This window comes from Periplaneta americana, chromosome 4 (assembly GCF_040183065.1).
Source record: "Periplaneta americana isolate PAMFEO1 chromosome 4, P.americana_PAMFEO1_priV1, whole genome shotgun sequence".
Lineage (NCBI taxonomy): Eukaryota > Metazoa > Arthropoda > Insecta > Blattodea > Blattidae > Periplaneta > Periplaneta americana.
In genome coordinates this window covers 93,434,673-93,457,077 of record NC_091120.1, presented here as the reverse complement: position 1 = coordinate 93,457,077, position 22,405 = coordinate 93,434,673, and the positions used below count along the sequence as shown (strand labels likewise).

The 22,405-nt window shown below is 35.6% G+C and overlaps 1 long non-coding RNA gene across 1 annotated transcript in view; it reads left to right on the top strand.

Annotated features, from left to right (window-relative positions):
- The first annotated feature begins 1,316 nt into the window (after window positions 1–1,316).
- The window catches only part of LOC138698846 (uncharacterized), a 47,433-nt gene continuing 26,344 nt past the window's right edge, over window positions 1,317–22,405 (top strand). The window contains exon 1 of the long non-coding RNA XR_011331958.1: window positions 1,317–1,413. This is a non-coding gene — a long non-coding RNA (uncharacterized lncRNA). The remainder of the gene's footprint in view (window positions 1,414–22,405) is intronic.

Sequence of the window (22,405 nt, the reverse complement as noted above, 5' to 3'; positions counted from 1 at the left end):
GACCATTAAAGGCAGCAAAACAAAGAAGTAGTAGTAATAGCAGCAGCAGCAGCAAATATCATCATCATCATCATCATCATCATCATCATCAGTGGCGCAACACCTCATTGCTGAGTCCTGGCCTCCTCAAGGAATTTTCTCTACCTGTCGCGATCAATTGCCATCCTCCTCCAATTTCTTTGTCAATAATAATAATAATAATAATAATAATAATAATAATATTATTATTATTATTATTATTATTATTATTATTATTATTATTATTATTATTATCATTATTTCGATGACGGTCTTGCTAACGATTAGTAGTAAGCATAACCTTGTACAGGTAACTATATCAACTCTAGGCCTACATAATAGTCTATTAGTTGCTTTTATAGAAACATACAGTAGGCCTAGGACTTACAAAATTCTTTTCTAGACAAACCGTTACAATTAGAAAAAAACATTATTATACATTTTTGTCTATTTGATTGTGTTCTAAGGGCTGCATAAGTTTGGAAGTTTTGGCGTATAAGTTATTGTTTACATGTTGTAGGAGCCACAGATATGCCTGATGTTGAAACCAACAAGTAGTTCCGAAACTTTAGAAGTTTTTCAATGTACTCACTCACTACATGATTAAAACACTTCATCACAATTGATTGTAATTATCAGTTTAACGTTCCTCTCGAATTAAAAATGCTGGGCACTGTGCTAATGCGGTGATGAGATGACATGGCTGTGCTGAAGATGTAATAGCTACTAATAATAAGCGAAATCAAAGCACTCAGTGGAATTAGACGTTACAACCGCAGCACCCAAATAAATTTCAGAGGAAATACTGGAACTTGAGGCCTGACCTCATCGGCAAGAAGCATTTAATAACTTCATAATGCTGAAATAATGGTACTACTAAGAATTGTCGCAAGCTATGAGGAAAACAGAGAGTCTCTGGAGTGCTTAAAGTAAACTCGATAAAAGAGGGGAGAACATTTTAGCAAAAGAAAAGGAAGAAACTACAAGGAAAATCAGTTAATATAACTGCATATTTGAAAGGAAGGAAAACATATTATGTGATTATATAAACTACACGTTTTAATTTAATTAAGAATCTTAACGACTGCTTCTCACAGATTTTCATTCCAGGCTGCCTGACTCTCCATATTAGTTCGGTAGTTTAGTGGCACTTTCCTATCGAACCTAATATAAAGGAATTTCCACCCTTTCAAATACAACAGAATGTTGCTACTCTCCCCTTACTTTCCTACTTTAAAAGTGGTCCCCTCCCCTCTCTTAATACATTAATATGGATTGAATTTCAGGAATGGAGAGCGAGCGGAGGTGGAGGCATCTATGGAATGTTTTGGGAGTTAGCTGGAGCGTAAAGGAAGGCTACGCGGTAGTCCATGTTGGACTGACTGCAGCAGAGAAGTAAGAGATCGCCATCGCTCTTCACCTAATGTTCTCCCTTGGTCTTCCCCCCACCGCTCTCTTTACGACCCCCGCTCTTATGCCTGCGGTCACCTCTTGCCTCTCTCAGTTTTAAGAGAAGACTAAGAGAGAGCAGAAAATGAAGGAATGGAGAAGGGCGACGAGAAAAGATCGTTAAGTCGACCGACGACCAAACCAAGCCTACAGCAATAGAGGAGTCCACAACCCTTCACTCCGGTGTCTCCGCCGCCATCTTTCTTTTGGACAATGCTGTAAGGATACACTCCATCACAAAACCTGGATTACAAAGAATTCAGAACATAGCTGAGATTTTCTTCATCTGTTGCCACACGTCCTTCTGATGTTTGAAACACTGAAAAACACACACACACAAGTGAAATAATCCTTTAGCTTTATAGAGCGAATTGTTCATATTAAGTATAACAAAAAAAGTCTAATACCATATCGTTGGAAAGTTTATAATTTTCGAAATAAAAATGTTTTTTCCTAAAATTTTAACGTCGTCGTTGTGAATAATTACTAGTCTTTGCATAGGATCTTGATATCTCTCAATACCAATAGAGAAAGTAATAAAGAATATTTTTTCCCTTTGTCGTATTTCGACAGAATGAACGGTTTTCGTGTAAATTAAATAAAAACTGTTGCAAACTTGTTCCCTGCCTAATGAAAACTAGACGCGGCAACCCTGATCAGCTGTTCACGCTCCATATGAGTTGGTGGTCAAGACCATCTTATCCCAGTGTCGTTCTACGGCAGGATATTAAATATTGTAGATAGTAAATTCCGTGATTTTGAAAGTGTTAGTTGAAAATAACTTTCACAAACACTGACTGTACTATTTACAATATCTTAATTGGCATTTTCACAAAAAATTACTTTACTATTTAGAATATTTTGACACGTATGTTTGCGAGTTAAAATTACTACGTTTTCATGGAGTATTCAGATCGATTTGAATACAGTTTCCGTATTAAATACGATGTCCCCAATCTCTGTTTTCGTGCAATTTTCAATACGTATTGAAAACAATCTGAATACGGAGGTTAAATACGGAAGCTGAAGTTTCGGAAGTAGTCTAGTTATTGTTTTATCGACATGTTTGCATAGTGGTCACTCTGTAGTCTTTAGCTATAAACATTAATGAGTTTTCTTAGTAAGGCGCATGAAAACTTAATATTCTGGTTGTTAATAAAGAATGGTAATAATGGCTTTCAGGAAATTACAATATATTGTGTTTTACAACACACCTTTTCAACATACGTAATTGAGGTCGCTGTTTATAAAACAGCTGACATATAAAACAAATGACGATCGATCACGCACTTAGCGTAGGCTATTGAGATAGTTTTGAATACGATACACATTTTCTTGCAAATTTGAATACTATCCAGTCGATCCGATCCCACTTTTTAGGTGTATTGACCTTGAAACTCAGATCGTTTTGAATCCCCGTTTTCATGGTATTTTCAGTATGGTAATCATAGCTGTCTGCCAGCTGATCCATGACACAGGCAGTGTAATTCCAACATTTCACAAACGGGGTCGATAACGACTGACGAAATTATTCACAGGGAAGAGGAGATTTTAAATTTGGTTGAAAAAAAAAACCTTCACTAAAGCAGTCGCTTGATTTTGCAATATGTAGTCTTTATTTACATCTCACGTTAGATGAGTTCAGTGCCTCCGTGCGGCATCTTTGGCATTGCAATGTTGCCAGCGTGCTTAAACTTTCGATGCAATTACTATTTAATTAACCATACACTTAATCTCAAAAGGTATAATAGATTCTTTTGTTTATTTTCATGTAATCTATCCCTCCTTTCAATGCAGAGTGTTATATCGCTTCCGCCATGTATATAGCTACATACACAGGTAAGCCTACACAAAGTTTTGCATAATGACATAAAGCTTTATTCTTTGATCACAGACATGAATTCTTTTTGTATACCAGCATTATAAACAGTCTTTATTTTTAGTTAAAACCACAATAATATGCCACATTATTGTTGCGGTGCCCTAAAGTATTACCATACCAACTAAAACATAATATTGACTTCTACTACGACTGCAAAACTTGTGTCATAAATGTAATACTATTAAATGATTTTCCGCGCAATAACATTTGAATAACTTACATCAGTGTTATAGCAACTCATTCTTCATGGAGTATTATAACAATTTAAACTAGTCCGCCACAAATACCATTACTGATTATTAGTTTTTAAATCAGTGGTTTTGACTGTATTTTTGACGTAACAACGTTTTTATTAGAAGTATAAACGAGAAAAATGTCACATTTTATGTGTAACAGGAAGCAGTGATGTCATACAGTGATAAGATAAGAGCATAATAGCAGTATCTAATATTTCTGTCGGATTATGTAACAGGAGACGATCGTGATACGTATGAACAAAGGATGAGTCCATATCATACAATGAGATAGGACGAGTCCATAAGATACGAAGGGAAAAGGCTCATGTTTCTCATTAACTAAATTTTAAATTAATAAACATAATTCATGCAATAACAATAAATAATCTACAGCAGAGTATTATTTTGGTATCATTACTTCTCATAATTATCTCATTAAAATTAAATAATTATAATACAGGCCTACCTAAATTATTAAAAGAATTAGGTCTAACGTAAAAATAAATATGTAATCAATAGATTAATAGAATTTATAAATCCCCTGTCACTCTTTAACTAATTTTGTGAATTCAGTATTATTGTGTTCTATTTATGATTATTATTATTATTATTATTATTATTATTATTATTATTAGTGAAATATTAGTTTTATAATTTAATTTAGTTATGAAATAATTAATTATATATTTTCTTTTATTGTTTTAAATTAGTGAATATTTTATTTTTATTTATTCTTTTTACGTCCATCTCTCAGGCATTCAGAAGGAGGTCTTCACTTAAGCTGAACAAGACAAAGGATTCATCGATTGTCTGCAGAGCCTGTGGGGAAACTAAACTATTGTGCAGCAATTGGATCAGAAGATCAAAATTTCAACTCACGAGATTGCAGGTGTAGCCCTAGGCCCTAGGCCCTATTATTTTCATGGAAGTGAGAATACTTTGCTCCTTGCATCCCTGAATACACCGAGTTTTGAGTGCAAGTATTTACTTATAAAATATATAGATATAACATAAGTTAATACAAATCATAGGCCTATTTCATATTAAATGGACTATATTATTCTCCTCCAATGTTTGAAGTTCCCAAAAACTTGCTCCTTTTTTGTATTCTAGCATTATAAACAGTCTTTATCGTTAGTGAAAAGCGTGCATAAAATGCCGTAGGCCTATTATTGTACCAAAACCGTAAAATGTTACCATGACTTCTATTATGATGGCATAACTTGTGTCATAAATTTAACATTATGAAACTATTTGCCATGCTATAATATTTAATAGGCTACATCGGAGAGAGATGGCGGTGCACAACTTCTAATCACTAAATTGTGCATCAATATGCCTGGGTTAAGTCCCAAATTTCTCCGCAGTGCATATGAAGGGAAGGCATATGACATTGTTGATAGTGATTCGTCCGTCGGATGGGGACGTTAAGCCTGGCGGCCTCCTTCATGCTATTCGAGAAGAGTAGGTTACGTGTCGGCATCGGGTTTCCCCTTCCCCCTTTCTCACCATCATCATCCTCACCCATTCCCTACACTACATTACACTACACTACACTTACACGTACACTTAACACACTCACCCTAGTACACGACACAACTCTTCACAGGTACACCTCATGCATAACGTGGCACGCCAAAGTGGTGTGCAATTTGAAAATGGGTTACTGTCCTGGCATCTATCCGCAGTATACGGAACCCGAATCACGCAAAGTGAAGTGGATAGGCATTAGACACACACACACACACACACACATATTTAATATATCATTGTTGCCATAGCAACCTTTTTATTCATAGACTCATCAAACTATCCCTAATATTTTAATTCATGTTATAAAGTGTAACATTATGGACTTGTTTCATAATATACTATTTCGTAATTTTTCGATACTGTTTTCCTTGGAGACGTTTTTAATACAAATTTTATTTGATTGTACTGTATTATATTCCTAGGTTTCCAATATTTTTTATAGGCTGTGGTTCTTGTCTTGGTTATTGTTGTTAGAAAAGTTATTAGTCCAGTAGCCTATATTTAGTTAGCACTATTGTTATTATTTCGTATTATTTTTATCAATATCATTATATTATTATTTACAGGCCAGGTATATGCTATGTGCATCTATTATCAGGCAGTAGGCCTAGATATCACTTGACGATATGTGCCAGAGGAAGAACAATTGTTTGTATGCATCTGAAGTGTGATTAGTGGAATATATTATGCAACTAATCAGCCACGTTTGGAACGGAAGGGGAAAGGAGCTGACCACCTTATTATCACCTGGCATAGTAAGTTTCCTCATGAGTGATGCCTTGTTTTTATCACTTGTGGGATCCAGACCTGTCTTCAAACAGTTGAATAAACAACAACAAAATTACTTTACCGGAGTTGTGCTCGGACGTTGGTTCGACTCCCGCTTGGACTGATTACCTGGTTGGATTTTTTCCGAGGTTTTCCCTAACTGTAAGTTAAATTTGAGGTAATTCATGGCGAATGTTCTCTCTCATCTCGCTATCACCAATTCCATCTATTCTAAATAATAGCCTAACGTAGTAGTTGATACAACGTCTTTAAATAACCAACTTAAAATAAACTTTCTAGTCCTGCCTTTATAATTACTGGAGTAGATCTATTGTTCACAAATGAATATCACGTAATTTATAATTAACTTTGTATTCTAAAGTTACACATAATTTAGTCTACCCTTTCTTGTATTTACAATCACACACAGAAACATAAGGCGAAATGAAGTAGGTCTATCCAATATTTAACAGTAAATGTGTCCCGCGACGTCGTACGACAAATGGAGGTAGAAGTCAGATCCTATCTTGACAGAGGGAAGTAATTTGGTAAGGCGGTAGATAGGCCTAGAATATGACACATCTACTTTTTAATTTCTACAAAATAAAGAAATTTTGTATGTCATATTTTAAAATAAATAGGCTAAGTAATATTGTAGCAGATATGATCCAGCGGTTAGCCAGCGGGACTCTTGTTCCAAGAGTGGCAGGTTTCAATCCTGTTTGGTTGATTGCCTGATTGGGTTTTTGACGTGAATACATCTATGCCGAAGTGTCATTCGAGAAAAAGTTAAGATACGAAAATGTGTTTCATTGCTGCGCCAATTTCAACTATCAATTGCTCATTCAATTTTACATAGGCCTATAATTCTAGCTGTCTTTAGGCTTGCTTTACACGCGATCCCTCTCATTTAATTTTGTATGTAATATGCCTCGTTAATTGCCTGGCCACTTCAAAATTTTCTAATGTTCCTTTAATGGAACGGCGAAAGTCGGAGTGAGACAAACAGCGAACTGGCTTGGAGCTCACATAGAGACACTTCTCATCAGCTCCAATTTCCCTTGCTAGGGAGCGTTTTCTCGTACCATTTAATTTGTTTCTCATTTATTTATTTATTCATTCATTGGATCATTTATTCGTTAATTAATTAATTAATTCATTCATTTATTTATTGCCCGTCCATTGAACGTTGTTTCTAGTAAGTTTATGTTGACTGTTCTTTCGGCTCCCCTCCCTGAAAAATTTACCAAGTCTCTCCAATAGGACAGTGAGAACGAAATGAGACAAGTGGCTTATAGGCCTGGAGCTCACATAAAGGTTAAGATGAGTTTCAACAGCCTTTGTAAGGACACGATATCTTATATCTTTTAATTTACATTTCCTCCTTTCTCCCTCATTTGTTCATTGGTGTTTTTCATGCGGTCCGTATCGTTTTATTTTCAATCAAATTACTGAATAGGATGAATTTTGACTTAAAGAGGATATCTAAGGCTCTAAAACAGTCATCACCTACCCACATCGCTGATATGACATACGTAGCACGTCTGGCCGCGAAACCAGTGGCCCGGGTTCGATTCCCGGTCGGGGCAAGTTACCTGGTTGAGATTTTTCCCCAGGGTTTTTCATCAACCCAATATGAGCAAATGCTGGGTAACTTTCGGTGTTGGACCCCGGACTCATTTCACCGGCATTATCACCTTCACCTCATTCAGACGCTAAATAACCTAAGATGTTGATAAAGCGTCGTAAAATAACCTATTAAAATAAACAAAAAATAAGACACACGGTCTATTCATCATCATCATCATCATCATCATCGTGCATTTCTATTACTGCGGTTGAAAATTTGATAGTTAAACATCAGAAATCATATTTGGGAATTTGTTGACATGAATACATCTATAACGAAGGGTCACTGTGCCTAAAAAGTTATTTTCATAGAAGTCGTATTTACGTCAAATTATTAGAACCAAGGTTTCACTGTCAATTTTCTTTGAGGCTTTTCTCATCTGTCAGGCAAATGTCAGGAAATTCCAGACTGAATCCTTAGACTCATTTGTTCTAATACGATCTAGGTATCATCAATTCCACCGATGCTAGATGGACTTATTTATATAAAGTCATCGACTGAACGATTAAAATTATTAGTAGTTAGGCCTACATCTTGAAAAACTGTTAAATATTCCCACTTGTTAGGCCCGTACGTTAGATGCTTGTGTAAACAGTACACTGTTGCACGTTAGGAACATTGTCAAAGCTCATTATATTGAAACCAGGATAATGATTTATTGGGAAATTACTATAATTTATTAAAAAATGATCATTTTTAATCTGTTACAAAGAATGCCAGTCACGTTCTGGCCCTGAGAACAAAGAGCTGAAAACTTACGTTACACCAATCTATCTGAGTATTACGCTGGAGGTTGCTTAACCCATTGACGTACATAAGACAATATTTGTGCAATGTTTTGCACAGTTTGTTATTTGAAAGCAAACTCAAGAGTTGTTACAATGCCGAACTATAACTAGGCTGCTACTCGTATGAATAAGCTACCACACGCAAAATAAAAGTGTCTAATGAATTCATGAGTTATACACACACGTCCTAAAGGCCTAATTATGATTATGTTAATGCTCAAACACGTCTGCTGCGTAGATGTGTTTTATTAGTCCAACCTCTAATTAAAATCACCAGAGTACATCGCGTTCATAAAACGTAAATATTTCTCTAGGGCAGAACCACGCAACCTATTTGTTTTCGTATTATAATTTGCTATTTGCCCGAATCTGCACCTGTTCCATCTACCTTGCAGCTATTTACGGTACACAGAGTCTGTATATATCAGTTCATTATTCGTTATATTATGTAGTTAAAATTTTAACGAAGCGAAATTGTTAGCATTATGAGTTAAATATGAAGTTTTTGCTTACGTTTGCTAAATTCTCATATACCGTTGAAAGCAGCACTTATTCGAAAATTAGCTGTATGACTCGACGTATATAAAAAAGGAAATGACAGAAATGGGGGGAAAAAAAAGAAAAGAAGCCTTTGACATATAAGAGTATACGACGAGAGTTTCCACTCTCTAGTGGTCGTTCTTTTAACAAGAGAGAGAAAATGTTTTGAAATGGAATTCGAAAACCATTGAGAGCTGGAGTGCAGGGGGAATGGAGAAAGATGGAAGGCAGAATTATTACGTGTATACACACATTAGCTTTAATATGTTCATTTCTAAAGCCTTGCGCGGATTGGCAGGTGGGTTGCTAAGATTAATTAAAATGCATATTTAGGTGAAGAAGGTACATAACTAGACAAGAGAAAATGTATACTTTCTCATAAGGATGAAAATCAGCCAACCTGAGGAGGACGAGTGGCTGACCGTATTCCCTTCCTCATATGTTGTCACAAAGAGTCTATGACGTGACACTCTCAACTATCGCATCTCTGCGTTCTTGTCATTCAACTCTTCGACCACTTTGTAATCTTAAGAGTTGAACGAGCTCTTTCCTGTAGACGAAAAACTTCTGCATTTCTATATAGGGTTATAATGCAGAACATACGTGACCGATTGAAAGAAAACGATCTAAAACAAAATAGCTGCCGGATGGAAATAATCCTGCTTTCACTTCGTTAAATTAGAAATATAGACATAATAGGTTATATCAATATTCATGTAAACTAATGCAATGATGAAACATTTTTAAGCTAAAATGTAGCAAGAAATAGAAATAATGCAAGAAAAAAATAGTGATAAAAGAGAAGAAAGACTCGACCACGAATAAAGAAAATAGACGAGAAGAGGCAAAAAAAGTTAATGCTACTAATTCATTGTTTCAGTATGACGCGTATCTTCGCACAGTCTTACCTTCATACAAGTATTATAAAGGTAAAATACAATTTTTAGTGTTTATAACCTATATGTACATTAATAGTATGTATAAATTATGTATCTACATTTAATGTGTTCAAAAAAACTGTTTTATGATTTTAACATTTAAATGTAAATATACATATTATTAATAGCTTTAATTTTATGCCTGAAGTTCTTAATTAGAAGTCGAATTATGTAACTAATAAAGTTTTAGGAAACATGGAGTGTGGAAACATTCTCTCTATGCCTCTGGCTCAACTTTAGGTTTTTCAAGAAGACCAGAGCAGAAAATGTACACTCACAAAAACATGTTTATGCAAATGGTATTCAGTGTTTTATTGCGATTAGGGAAACATCGGGATATATATTTGTGCATGTAACCAAAATACTGAACAGAGCTTTTGTAGGAAACAACTTTTACGATATCGGACGAGAAATCATCATTTGTTACTAAACTGCTCAAAAATATTATGTATTTGTTTACACTGCAAGTGGGCAAGCACCTGGTGGAGTGGTACAAACAATATAAACAATACACAATAAAATTACAATACATAATACAATTATACAATACAGTTAGATACACAATGCAATAAGAATACACAATACAATTATACACAATAATAATAATAATAATAATAATAATAATAATACATAAAATAATAAGTGAACCTAATTTTACATACGTATAGGCCCTACATAAGTTTCACATTGGTACGGATAATAATCTTTCATTTTACTCTCATCTTACTCACTGCACTGGCACTATGACACATTTCACTGACACTATATAACACATTTCACTGACACTATAAATTATCACTGATCGAAACTATTCACTACATTGTAAAACCATAATTTCACTGACTCACCACACTTCACTGATACAACAGTTCAAATAAGACATACAATTATACCCTTATTCATACTTACAAACAGAACTACATTTAACAAACAGAACTACATTTAACAAACAGAAATATATTAGCGGAACACGATTTAAAATTAATTTTTTATTGAACAATGAAAACGTAGAATGTTGTATACAGCATGAACTTCAGACACTATATTTTATAACAAATTACTTTCGATGGCCTTTACAACCAAGTTGTGGTCAATAATGGTCATCTTACTCGATACTGCACAAAATAAAGTGAAAAGTCTGTTTCTTTATTCTAACAACCATGAGTCCTCCCGATCTCTACATGGACTTAGTACCTCATTTGGCCTTCATGAGAATGAATTACTGCTTGGCATCTACGAGACATGCTTCTCACAAACCACAGAATGTTGACTTGGGATATATTCATCCACTATTCATTAAGTGTCATTGCAAGATTTGAGATTCTGCGGGCTTCAATGTCGCCCACGGATGCGTCTTTCAAGCATTTCCCATAGCCCTACGTGTTCAATAGGATTTAAATCTGAACTAATCGCTGGCCAATCCATTACAGGAATTTCATGCTCGTTCAGAAAGTTCATGGAGACAGCGGCAACGTGGGCTCTCGTGTTGTCATGCATCAACACAAATCCAGCACCCATACGTTCCATTACAGGCAGAACATGTCGCAATATATTCTCAACATAACCAATTGGATTTAGTCGGCCAGGAACGATGGTCAGGAGAGTTTTCGTTTCTAAGCTGATGCCGGCCCAGACCATAATTCAACTCCACCAAACCTGTCAATTTAAAACATATAAAGTTCACCGAGATGCTCTCTACGATGTCTCCAGGCACATAAATTGTCCATCACAGGAAGTCGGGAAGAACCTTGATTCGTCTGTTAACAGTAGACCCATTGTCTCCAATGTCGAAGTTGCCAATTTACATGTTTCAGAACGGATTTCAATCTAGCTCATTTGTGATGGACCTCCAAACGAGGAGCACGTAGAGGTCTTCGAGGTCTCAAATTAACTTTCCACGATCTATTCGTGGATGTACGCCGACGCAGAGCAGAAATATCTAAAAATCTGTCTTCATTTCCAATTGTCTTTCGTTTACGTCCTTGCCCACGTCTCCTTTCGTACTTACTTCCCTCAATTCCTATAACGTTTGACAACTCTATACACAACTGACACAGGGTGACGGTGGTCATTGTCAATCTGACGATAAGTCTATTCGTGTTGAATGAGGGTGACTGCTCGTGCGACTTCCTGTAGTTCCTTTGCAATAACATTTAAGTTAAATTAGACCACAAAAATGACCGTAGCCTCTGATTTGTTCTAAAACGGTCATAGTCAAACAGAGAATATCAAGCTAAATCATATTGGTTTTCAGCATGGATGGATTATTATCCGGTTTCCTTGGACTGCAATGAAGATGAAAACCAAATTTAGTGTTTCCTGAATAGAGGAGATGTTAACGCAAATGGTGATATCATTACAGTACAGCTATTGCCTTATACCAAGAATTTACAGCAGATTGAAAACCTGTTCCGATAATTTTTTTTTGAGCAGTATATTTAGAAAGTCACTGACCTAATGAAAATTGGATCGACGGAATAAGAAGAAATATGCAACTGAAAGGACTGCAAGATCCAGATACATTAGATAGGAAACAATGGAGGAAAAAATTAAATGAATAACATGATACTTTGATTGAGGAAAAACTACAGAATTGTGGAAATTCCTATAATAGATAGACAGAAAGTCACTGACTGTGGAAAATAGATCTATTTATTGATTGTTAATTCGTTGAGACCATACGTTGAGTTTCTTTAACCTCGACTGCGAACACTGTTAAAGTTGGAACCTGAAGAGTGGAATTTATAGAATTAAAAATTTATGTGTCATATAGGTAGGAAAAACATACAATCCAAGCTAAGTACTTCAAACGATCGAATTCTTGTTAAAATTCTGTTTTTTAAGAGTGTGAGATAAACAAAAGATATTCCGATAAGCTGAGAAAAATCAGAAAGCATGATGAATTTATGATTGTCAGGATACAATTTGAAAACACATATTGGTTCCGCGAAATCCTTGCGAATCACTCTCGGACTCCAGGACGAAAGATGTCTAGTGATTATCACGCTTCTAAATAGATCTCAGGTTCAAATCAGGCCGAAGCAGATGGCTTTTTATTTGCAAAAGGAAGTAAATCTGGGAGATCGTGTTTTGGACTTGCGACACGTAAAATAATCCTATTCCAGAATCAGAAATCTCGCGGTAAGATTTACCTGGCATTTCTCGCCTCTTTAAAAATTTTAAAGTAGTTCATTGAGTCATTGACCGAGTAAGACGTAGACTTCTCTCATTCTTCACCTGTAATCCATACCATGCAATACATGAATGATGTAAGTTTCTATGTCAATGCAAATGAGACATAATGTCTGTTGAAGCTGCAGTCAATTGAACGAGCTTTTGAATGAAATGACTGCAGTGCAAGAGATGTTGCAATTTGGAATCTTACTTTCAAACTTACTCTTGTATTCACGAAGAAAATATATACAGTAGAACCTCGCAAATCTGAACTAATTGGAGCTCGAACCTGCTCGGATTGGCAATGTTCGGAAATTCTATTATTTTTATTTATATTTCCTCAACATACCGCGTATTATTTCTTTTTCTATAGATAATTTAACATCCTGTAGTGAATATTAGCTTAAATAGTTTTTGGTGAATATTTTGTTGTTTCTTCAAAACTATTCCTAAGACTTCGATCCAAACTTCAAGGAAAGTTTTAAACTTAGTTATGAATATATTTTGATGTTTTTCTTAACTTTTTAAAGAATGATCGCATTCAGGTGTGGTTACCAAAAATTTCAAGTCGAGAATTTCTTTTTACCTCGTTCTGATTAAGCGGAATTTTGGACTGCCCTACAAATGTCCAATATCAGTAAAGAATAATAAAACGTTAAAAATGAAATTGAGTAGCGTAAGCAACTTGTTGGTAGGTGATCTGCTGCTGCTGCTGCTGCTGCTGCTTCTGATGGTGACAATAGTAATAATAATAATAATAATAATAATAATAATAATAATAATAATAATAATAATAATAATAATAATATGCCATTAGGAAAGTTCAAGATAACAGAGAAGGTTTGAAATTGAACGGGTTACATCAGCTTCTTGTCTATGCGGATGACGTGAATATGTTAGGAGAAAACCCACAAACGATTAGGGAAAACACGAAAATTTTATTTGAAGCAAGTAAAGCAATAGGTTTGGATGTAAATCGCGAAAAGAAAAAGTATATGATTATGTCTCGTGACCAGAATATTGTACGAAATGGAAACATAAAAATTGGAGATATATCCTTCGAAGAGGTGGAAAAATTCAAATATCAGTAACAAATATATAAATGATACTCGGAAGGAAATTAAATGCAGAATAAATATGGGAAATGCCTGTTATTATTCAGTTGGGAAGCTTTTGTCATCTAGTCTGCTGTCAAAAAATTTGATCGTTAATTTAATTGTCAGAGTTATGGGCCTATTACCGGTTGTTCTGTATGGTTGTGAAACTTGGACTCTCACTTTGAGACAGGAACAGAGATTAAGGGTGTTTGAGAATAAGGTTCTTAGAAAAATATTTGGAGCTAAGTGGGATGAAGTTACAGGAGAATGGAGAAAGTTACACAACGCAGAACTGGATGCATTGTATTCTTCACCTGACATAATTAGGAACATCAAATCCAGACGTTTGAGATGGGCAGGACATATAGCACGTATGGGCGAATCCAGAAAAGCATAATATAGAGTGTTAGTTGGGAGACCGAAGGGGAAAAGACCTTTGGGGAGGCCGAGATGCAGGTGGGAGGATAAAATTAAAATGGATTTGAGGGAGGTGGGATATGATGATTGATGATAGAGACTGGATTAATCTTGCACAGGATAGGGACGGATGGCGGGCTTATGTGAGGGCGGCAATAAACCTGCGGGTTCCTTAAAAGCCATTTGTAAGTAAGTAAGTAATAATAATAATAATAATAATAATAATAATAATAATGAATTCGTCTTCCATTCTGAAAACTGAAAATAATTTTAAGCCATATTCGTTGATTTCCTTTGCGACTGTCATGATACCTCCATATTTCGACAAGTAAGTAGCTAATATTTTCGTACAGAGAATATGTATCTTAATATCTGAAGCGGAAAATTTTTCTCCGCAAAACGTGTATAATTAGCAGAAGTGTACTGTATCACGTAAATCCAAGACTCAAGTGGCTACACCAACGCACTGCTTATAGCTTACAATGGACGGGTGAGTGACTCCTTCTCATGTTCTGGATTTTACGAACATTCAACCATGACGATGACGTCGAAATGAATAGATTTCGTATATACAGACTTGAAGAGTATCATAAAGCTCATGAAATACAAACACAAAACAGAAAATCTATGGTGCGGCTGTATGCCTATGACTCCAGGCTAATTAGCAGTCTATATCGTAGCTTTCCAGATCTTTACAGCGCCAGCCTTCGCTCGCGAGAGGAAATGTTACACAAGTCCACGGATCCCCGTGTCAGGATTCGCTTTCTTGTTCATTTTTTTTTTAACGAGAACTGTATGATTTTCTTTGATTGTATAAATGATAGGCCCACTGAATCAAGGAATAAGAGGGAATACAATCATGTCACAATGTTGTCTTACATTTCGTTTCTTACTTCACAAAATATAGAGAAAATTTTGTGATGCTGCTAAGATATATTTACATATTTCCATGGAAATCCACTGTCACAGCAAATGTGATAACTAGGAATCGGATTTATAGGTACAAAAAGAAGAGAGATTTAGGACTTTATAAAATCCAATTTAGGACTTTTAGAAGTTTTTATGAAATTAACAATTACTAATTTTAATTTTAGTAAACATTCCAATTTAGGTAGAATTTATGTACAAAAAACGGGTGCTGACAATGAGTGCTACTGAACTGAAGACTCAAATTCTATCAATGAAAGAAACTGAATGCTAATCGGTCAGTTTCATTTCGCATAACGGGGATGCACTGACGCAAAAACTAATTTGTAAACTCTCTCTTAACCTGAACAACTTACCATCCCTTATATGCTAGGCTGGACGTTTTTCCAAAGGAACTTCGGTTCGAGGAAATTAGGTAATATCTTCTTCCCTCTCCTTCCAAGATCAACATGTGACGTACTTGTCCGACCAGTGTTTGTAAGAGATTTTTTTGGGCATTTTTTGCATTTATAGTACAGGTATTTTTATTTAATTAGCCTATATAACAATACTAAAAAAGCGCTTTTTAGTCACAAACATAGTTTTCAGGCATTTATAAGACTTTATGTTTCATTTAGACATTTTAGGTCCTATAACATTTTAATAGGGTGATCCTGTGTACATGAAAAGTACAAATAATATCTGAATAACACACGTTTCAGACGTAGAAATGAAAATAGGTACGGACCTAGAAATCCGTTCCCTAGTCATAACAAAAGACGATTTTGAATGTCGCTTGTCTGTCTTACTATCTCTGAGTCTGTCAGCTTGTTCGTCTGTCTTTTTGTGTACAATTTTTCTTATAATATTGAAAATATGTTTTATATATTTCCTAATGTGGACTTATAACGACAAATATGACTTGAGGTATAGATTTTGATGTCTGCCCTTGAACATAGTGTAGTCTAATCTATGGGAAAATGTAATGGTTGTTATCAACGCGCGCATACGTTAACCTGCTTTGATCCAAGAAAACAAAACATAGATACTTGTATGCGAACTTCCTTATTCTCTTAGTCCCCTTAACGTTATACAGTCCATTGAAATCGATATGAGATGATTTTGCTACGAATGTCCGTGTTAAAATCGGAGTGAGACGTGTGCATTCTACAATAGCTTAATTTTGTGTGTAATGTCCCCAATCGATTGTGAAATCGAAGTGTGATACATCTAAAACAATTAACCCCCACCCCCAAAAAAAATGTACGTAGTGTAATGAAGTACTGAAAACTGTGCTTAATATTTGATAGTGACTGTGCAACGCAGTGCAATCCAATGCTATCCACACAGTTATAAATACCATCCATGCGACTCATTGGTAACTTATTACCAACTTTTATTACCTTCCCCTTGTTCTCCTTGTCTTCCCCTTGTTCTCCTTGTTGTCCTTGTCTTCCCCTTGTTCTCCTTGTTCTCCTTGTCTTCCCCTTGTTCTCCTTGTCTTCCCCTTGTTCTCCTTGTTCTCCTTGTTTTCCTTGTCTTCCCCTTGTTCTCCTTGTTCTCCTTGTCTTCCTTTCGTTCTCCTTATGTTCCTCTTTTATCCTTGTATTTCCATTGGTTTCTTTGTATTCGTCTTATTCTCCTTGTCTTCGTTTTTTTCTCCTTATATTCCCTTGTTTTCTTCTTGTTCTTTCTGTTTTCCCTTATTCTCCTTGCCTTCCTCCTTTTCTCCTTGTCTTCCCATATCCTTGTATTCTCCCTGCTTCATTTGTCCTACCTTCCACACGTAGTTCTACGTGAAGATATGCAGCAACATATAGATTTACAACAACTGTTGACAAATGAGCCATTCAGAGCAGAAGTGGTGTAAGTCAAAATTGGGTAATGAGATTTAAAGTAAAAATTCTGTAAAATACAGCGCAAAGTAGCAATTAATATGCCCTTCGTGCTATCCATTGGCTACTAATAGTTTAAATAAATTGAATATTAATTGCTACTTTGCACTGTATTTTACAGAATGTTTACTTTAACCCTCATTACCCATTTTTGACTTACATCACTTCTGCTCTGAACGGCTCAAATGATCCTACCCACACATAGGCTACAAGTAGTTTTACATACAGTAAATATATGCAACATAATAAAGCTGTGCACACATTGTTCTAAAATATAAAGATAATAATAATAATAATAATAATAATAATAATAATAATACATATATTTTATTTTACCAAGCAGAGTTAAGGACTTGATAGGGCTTTTTTTTTTTTTTTTGTGAGTCATTGCCTTTTGCCAACTTGTTCACAAGAACTCTATCAAAAGCCGTTGAGAAATATGAACATAGTGTAGCCTATATGTGTAACACATATAGCCTAAAGCTTAAGTTTCTATATATTAATTTCGACACCGTTTTAAGATCGCATAATTCTGTAATTATGTTTTAAATCTATCCATATACCTATTTATGTAGCTATGTTTGTCATGTTTTACCTCTCCCCTCATACCAACTTACATTCCAATGCGGTGTATGGGAGGGTAGTTTTATATTTTGTAGATCATCACTTGACAGACAAACATTGCGAGTTTTCCTGATCGTGTGATCGACACGTAACAGATTCACCGCTGAGACAACACAGGACAACACATAATAATAATGCTGTGCTTTAGACGAAAGATGAATTTCTCCTATTACACACGCCGAGAATCGAAGTGTAGACCACTTCGATGGCTATTTACAGAGCCAAAATAGCAGACTTAAATAGTTGGTTAAAAATAGAATTATCGAATATTGATTTCATATAACATTAAATTCAAATTTAATTAATGGTAGGCTATAAATGATTTCATGAACCAGCATTAATGTTTGGTTATATCCTTTTATTGGAAATTTTTATTGAGTTAAAGTAAAATTTGTGGATTAATGTGATTGAAAAATCGTCATCTAACAGTCATTAGCATAGAATCGGACAATATCGAGTTCATACGTTGATTAACTTTTGTACGGTCATCCGTGACTGATTTAGTTCACAAATTATCCTTTGTATAGACCCTACTGTATAACGCATAATCTCGGCCTGTGTACATTTTGTTATTAAACCCATTACGTTTTTGCCTTCCAGGGTATTTTTCTGGACTGGTCGATGCTCCGATATAATGCAATGCGGAACCTAACTAGAAAGGGGATGGGGACATTAGTATAAACAACGCTATTAGATTTCTTATCCTAACCATGTCAATCACATTCGACTCTATTCCTTCAGATCCTTCACGATAAGTTTTTCACAATCCATTAATCATCTTATCAGAGACCAAGAATACATTAACCTCATTCCAGAAGAGCCAAACAATCGATCATGAAGTCGATGCCACGTCTATGAGAGCCTGTCAGTATGGATATTAAGACCCCATAGCTGACAAACAAGGTGGGCACACCCTCCCACGCCATGTCTTATTTGCAAGGACTCTAGTCTACTTGCTGCTTTTGAAGGATCGTTGTGCTTCATAAATAAAAAATTCATGAACATTTCATCTTAAAATCAGACGAAAATATTATGCTTACCAAAATGACTGCCACGGAGATGACACATACTCTCTTATTATAACTTAGGCCTGTCTACTTTTCACACGTTTCATGATAATTCAGTTCTTTATCATATTTTGGATGATATTACCGTGTATAGTATGTTTGTCTTATTAAATTATTATTCGAAACAAACATATTTACTGTGCATCTAAATAAAAAGACAAACTTCCGTATGTTGGATTTCACGTACGAGGAATTCTTTCTTTTTTAGAACCGGTAGGTTATTTAATGACGCAGTATCAACTAACAAGGGATGCCTTCGGGTTTGAACACTCGAACGCAGATGAAAGCTAGCTCACTACTAATTTGAGGGCGCTGAGTCATAATATGGTGATAGTTTTCCCCGTGTCAAATCAACCGTTTAGTCTGCAGCAGCACCATCTAAACTTAAAAATTTCAATCACACTTTTGTTTTAAAGGAAAACGCAATTCCGAAAATCTGTTTAATGGACACGAAAGTGAATTAATAATTAGAAAAGTACATAGGTCTACATATTGCTGATCGTGTAGGCGTGAAATGTTAATAAAAGAAAATAGTAGCAAAGTGAGCAATGGAAACAAGTTACAATTGCAAAATTCGCACATTCACTATCAACAGTGTCTTTCCACTTGGAACCATTGGGTATGATGTGCAGTGTTTCGTGCACGACAAAATCTTCACAGATCCCTCAGAAATGGTGTGACAATGAGGTTGCTAACTTATACCGATCCTGGTTAACAGTCAGAGGATGTCTACCATCGTCTTACACAAAATACGGGCCAAGTAGACCTAGTACACCTTTTGCAGATATGGCACACCATACTGTTACACGTTCAGAATGAAACATCACAAAACTCATCTGAAACTTCTTTCATACTAGGGTCATTTGCGCGTTCTAGTCCGTATGAATAGAAATACACATGCATACATACATACATACACACACATACATACATACATACATACATACATACATACATACATACATACATACATACATACATACATACACACACATACATACATACGTGTTGTCCACATCTGTGGAGTAACGGCTAGTGTGTCTAGCGAAACCAGGTGGCCAGGGTTCGAATCCCGGTTGGGACAAGTTATCTGGTTCAGGTTTTTTCCGAGGTTTTCCCTCGGGCCAATATGACCAAATGCTGGGTAACTATCGGTTTTGGACCCCGGACTCATTTCACCTGCATTATCACCTTCACGTCATTCAGACACTAAATAACCTGAGATGTTGATACAGCGTCGTAAAATAACCTACTACATAAGTGTTCTGCCCAAGGACAGGTCTTTTACTGCAAACTTCTTGCTATTTTCTGCCTTCCTCTTAGTCTCCGCACATGATCCATATATCTTAATGTCGTCTATCATTTGATATCTTCTTCTCCCCCGAAAATATTCTCCCGTTCACCATTCTTTCCAGTGCATCCTTTAGTAGGCAGTTTCTTCTCAGCCATTGACCTAACCAACTCCTTTTTCTCTTTATGATCAGTGTCAGCATCATTCTTTCTTTACCATCTCTTTCCAACATAGCTTCGTTTCTTATTCTGTCTGTCCATTTCACACGCTCCATTCTTTTCCATATTCACATTTCAAATACTTCTATTCGCTTCTCTTCACTTCGTCGTAATATCCATGTTACTGCCCTATACAATGCCACACTCCACACAAAGCACTTCACTAGTCTCTTCCTTACTTCTTTTCCAGAGGTCCGCAGAAGATGCTCCTTTTTCTATTAAAAGCTTCATTTGCCATTGCTACCCTCCTTTCGAGTTCCTGGCTGCAGCTCATGTTACTGCTTATAGTAGCTTACATCACAATTATTTGAAGCTGTCCACTTCTTCTACTGCCTCATTTTCAATTCGCAAGTTTATTGTTATTGGTTTATGAGATTGAAACTGTTGTAATACTTTATTGCAGATGAATAAATTCCCACAAAAACAACCAAACTCTTTTAAGGAGGAATCTCTTTACATTTGTTTAATTATCTTGTCGGAGGGGATTAAAACTAGAACTGAATTCGGAAAAAGAAAGTGTAAACAGACACTAATCCTAGAATATTTTTTTTTTACAAATAATTTGAAAGACATTATGAATGCCGATAAGCTGGTACAATAACAATAGGAGTTTTGTCACTTGATACGAACTTCTCCGTTTCACTTGTCAGTTTGTTCTATACATAAGTACTGGTAATAAAAATGTGACAGGAAATTCATCGAAATCGAATCCCTATAATTGCGTGAAACGTTTCGTGATTGTAATTGTGAGTTTGGTTAGGATGTAAAGATATTTGGGATTTGAATATTTCTTTTCTTTTCTCTCTTTATACTCCCCGCATTTAAATTTAACAAGGCGGAACTTTTTCGTTAATTACTTCATAATTTCTTTCTCATTCCATGAAGCCTAGTCTCAAGACAACAATGCAATTGATATAGGTATTCGAAATGATTCACACGTCAATATAATTAGGGTAAATTAGGGTCTGTTGGACAGTCGGGCATGTTGGACACTTTGTACTTTAACGTGTTACATCGCCACTTGTGGGCACCACATTCTGGTAGAAGTCAATGACGGAAGTAACCCCATTCGTGGCTACTTCCGTCATTGACTTCTAGCAGAATGTGGTGCCACAAGTGGCGATGTAACACGTTAAAGTACAAAGTGTCCAACATGCCCGACTGTCCAACAGACCCTAATTTACCCTATGTTTGAGATTTGGAATAAAGTTTTTATATTTCTTTTTATATCTGTTTTTATACACCCCGCATTTAAATGTAAGGAGGTGGAGCTTTCTCGTTAATTACTTATTAATTTCTTCCTCATTCCACGATGCCTAGTCTCGACACAAAGTGATGCAATTAACAGACCAAATGATTCACACATCAATTACAGAAATTATTAGACTAGGCTAAATTGACTATTTCTTTCTTTACACTTCCCGCATTTATTAATCACTTTGCATTTGTGTACGAATATTAATTTTTTGTTAAATTAAAATTAAGTTATATAGTATATCGATAAGCTCCCATATTTACTGTACATATTCTCAGCCTGAGCGGAACAGTGCGGCTCTTATCTCTTGAATGACATAGCATGCTTAAATGACGTCACCATATTAACAGTTTGTTAACCACATTTCTCGAATGTCAAGAACATAAATTTTTCACGTTAAAAGTCAAGAGAAAATTGCCCGATATTTCTTATTGTGTGTTTCTGATCTCAAATAAGATCCGCTGTTATATATTTTTAAGTAGGTTATTTTACGATGCTGTATCAACATTACAGGATATTTAATATCTGAATGAGATGAAGGTGATAGTGCCGGTGAAATGAGTCCGGGTCCAGCACCGATAGTCACCCAGCATTTGCTCATATTGGGCTGAGGGAAAACCCCGGAAAAACCTCAACCAGGTAACTTGTCCCGACCGAATTTCGAACCCGGTCCACCTGG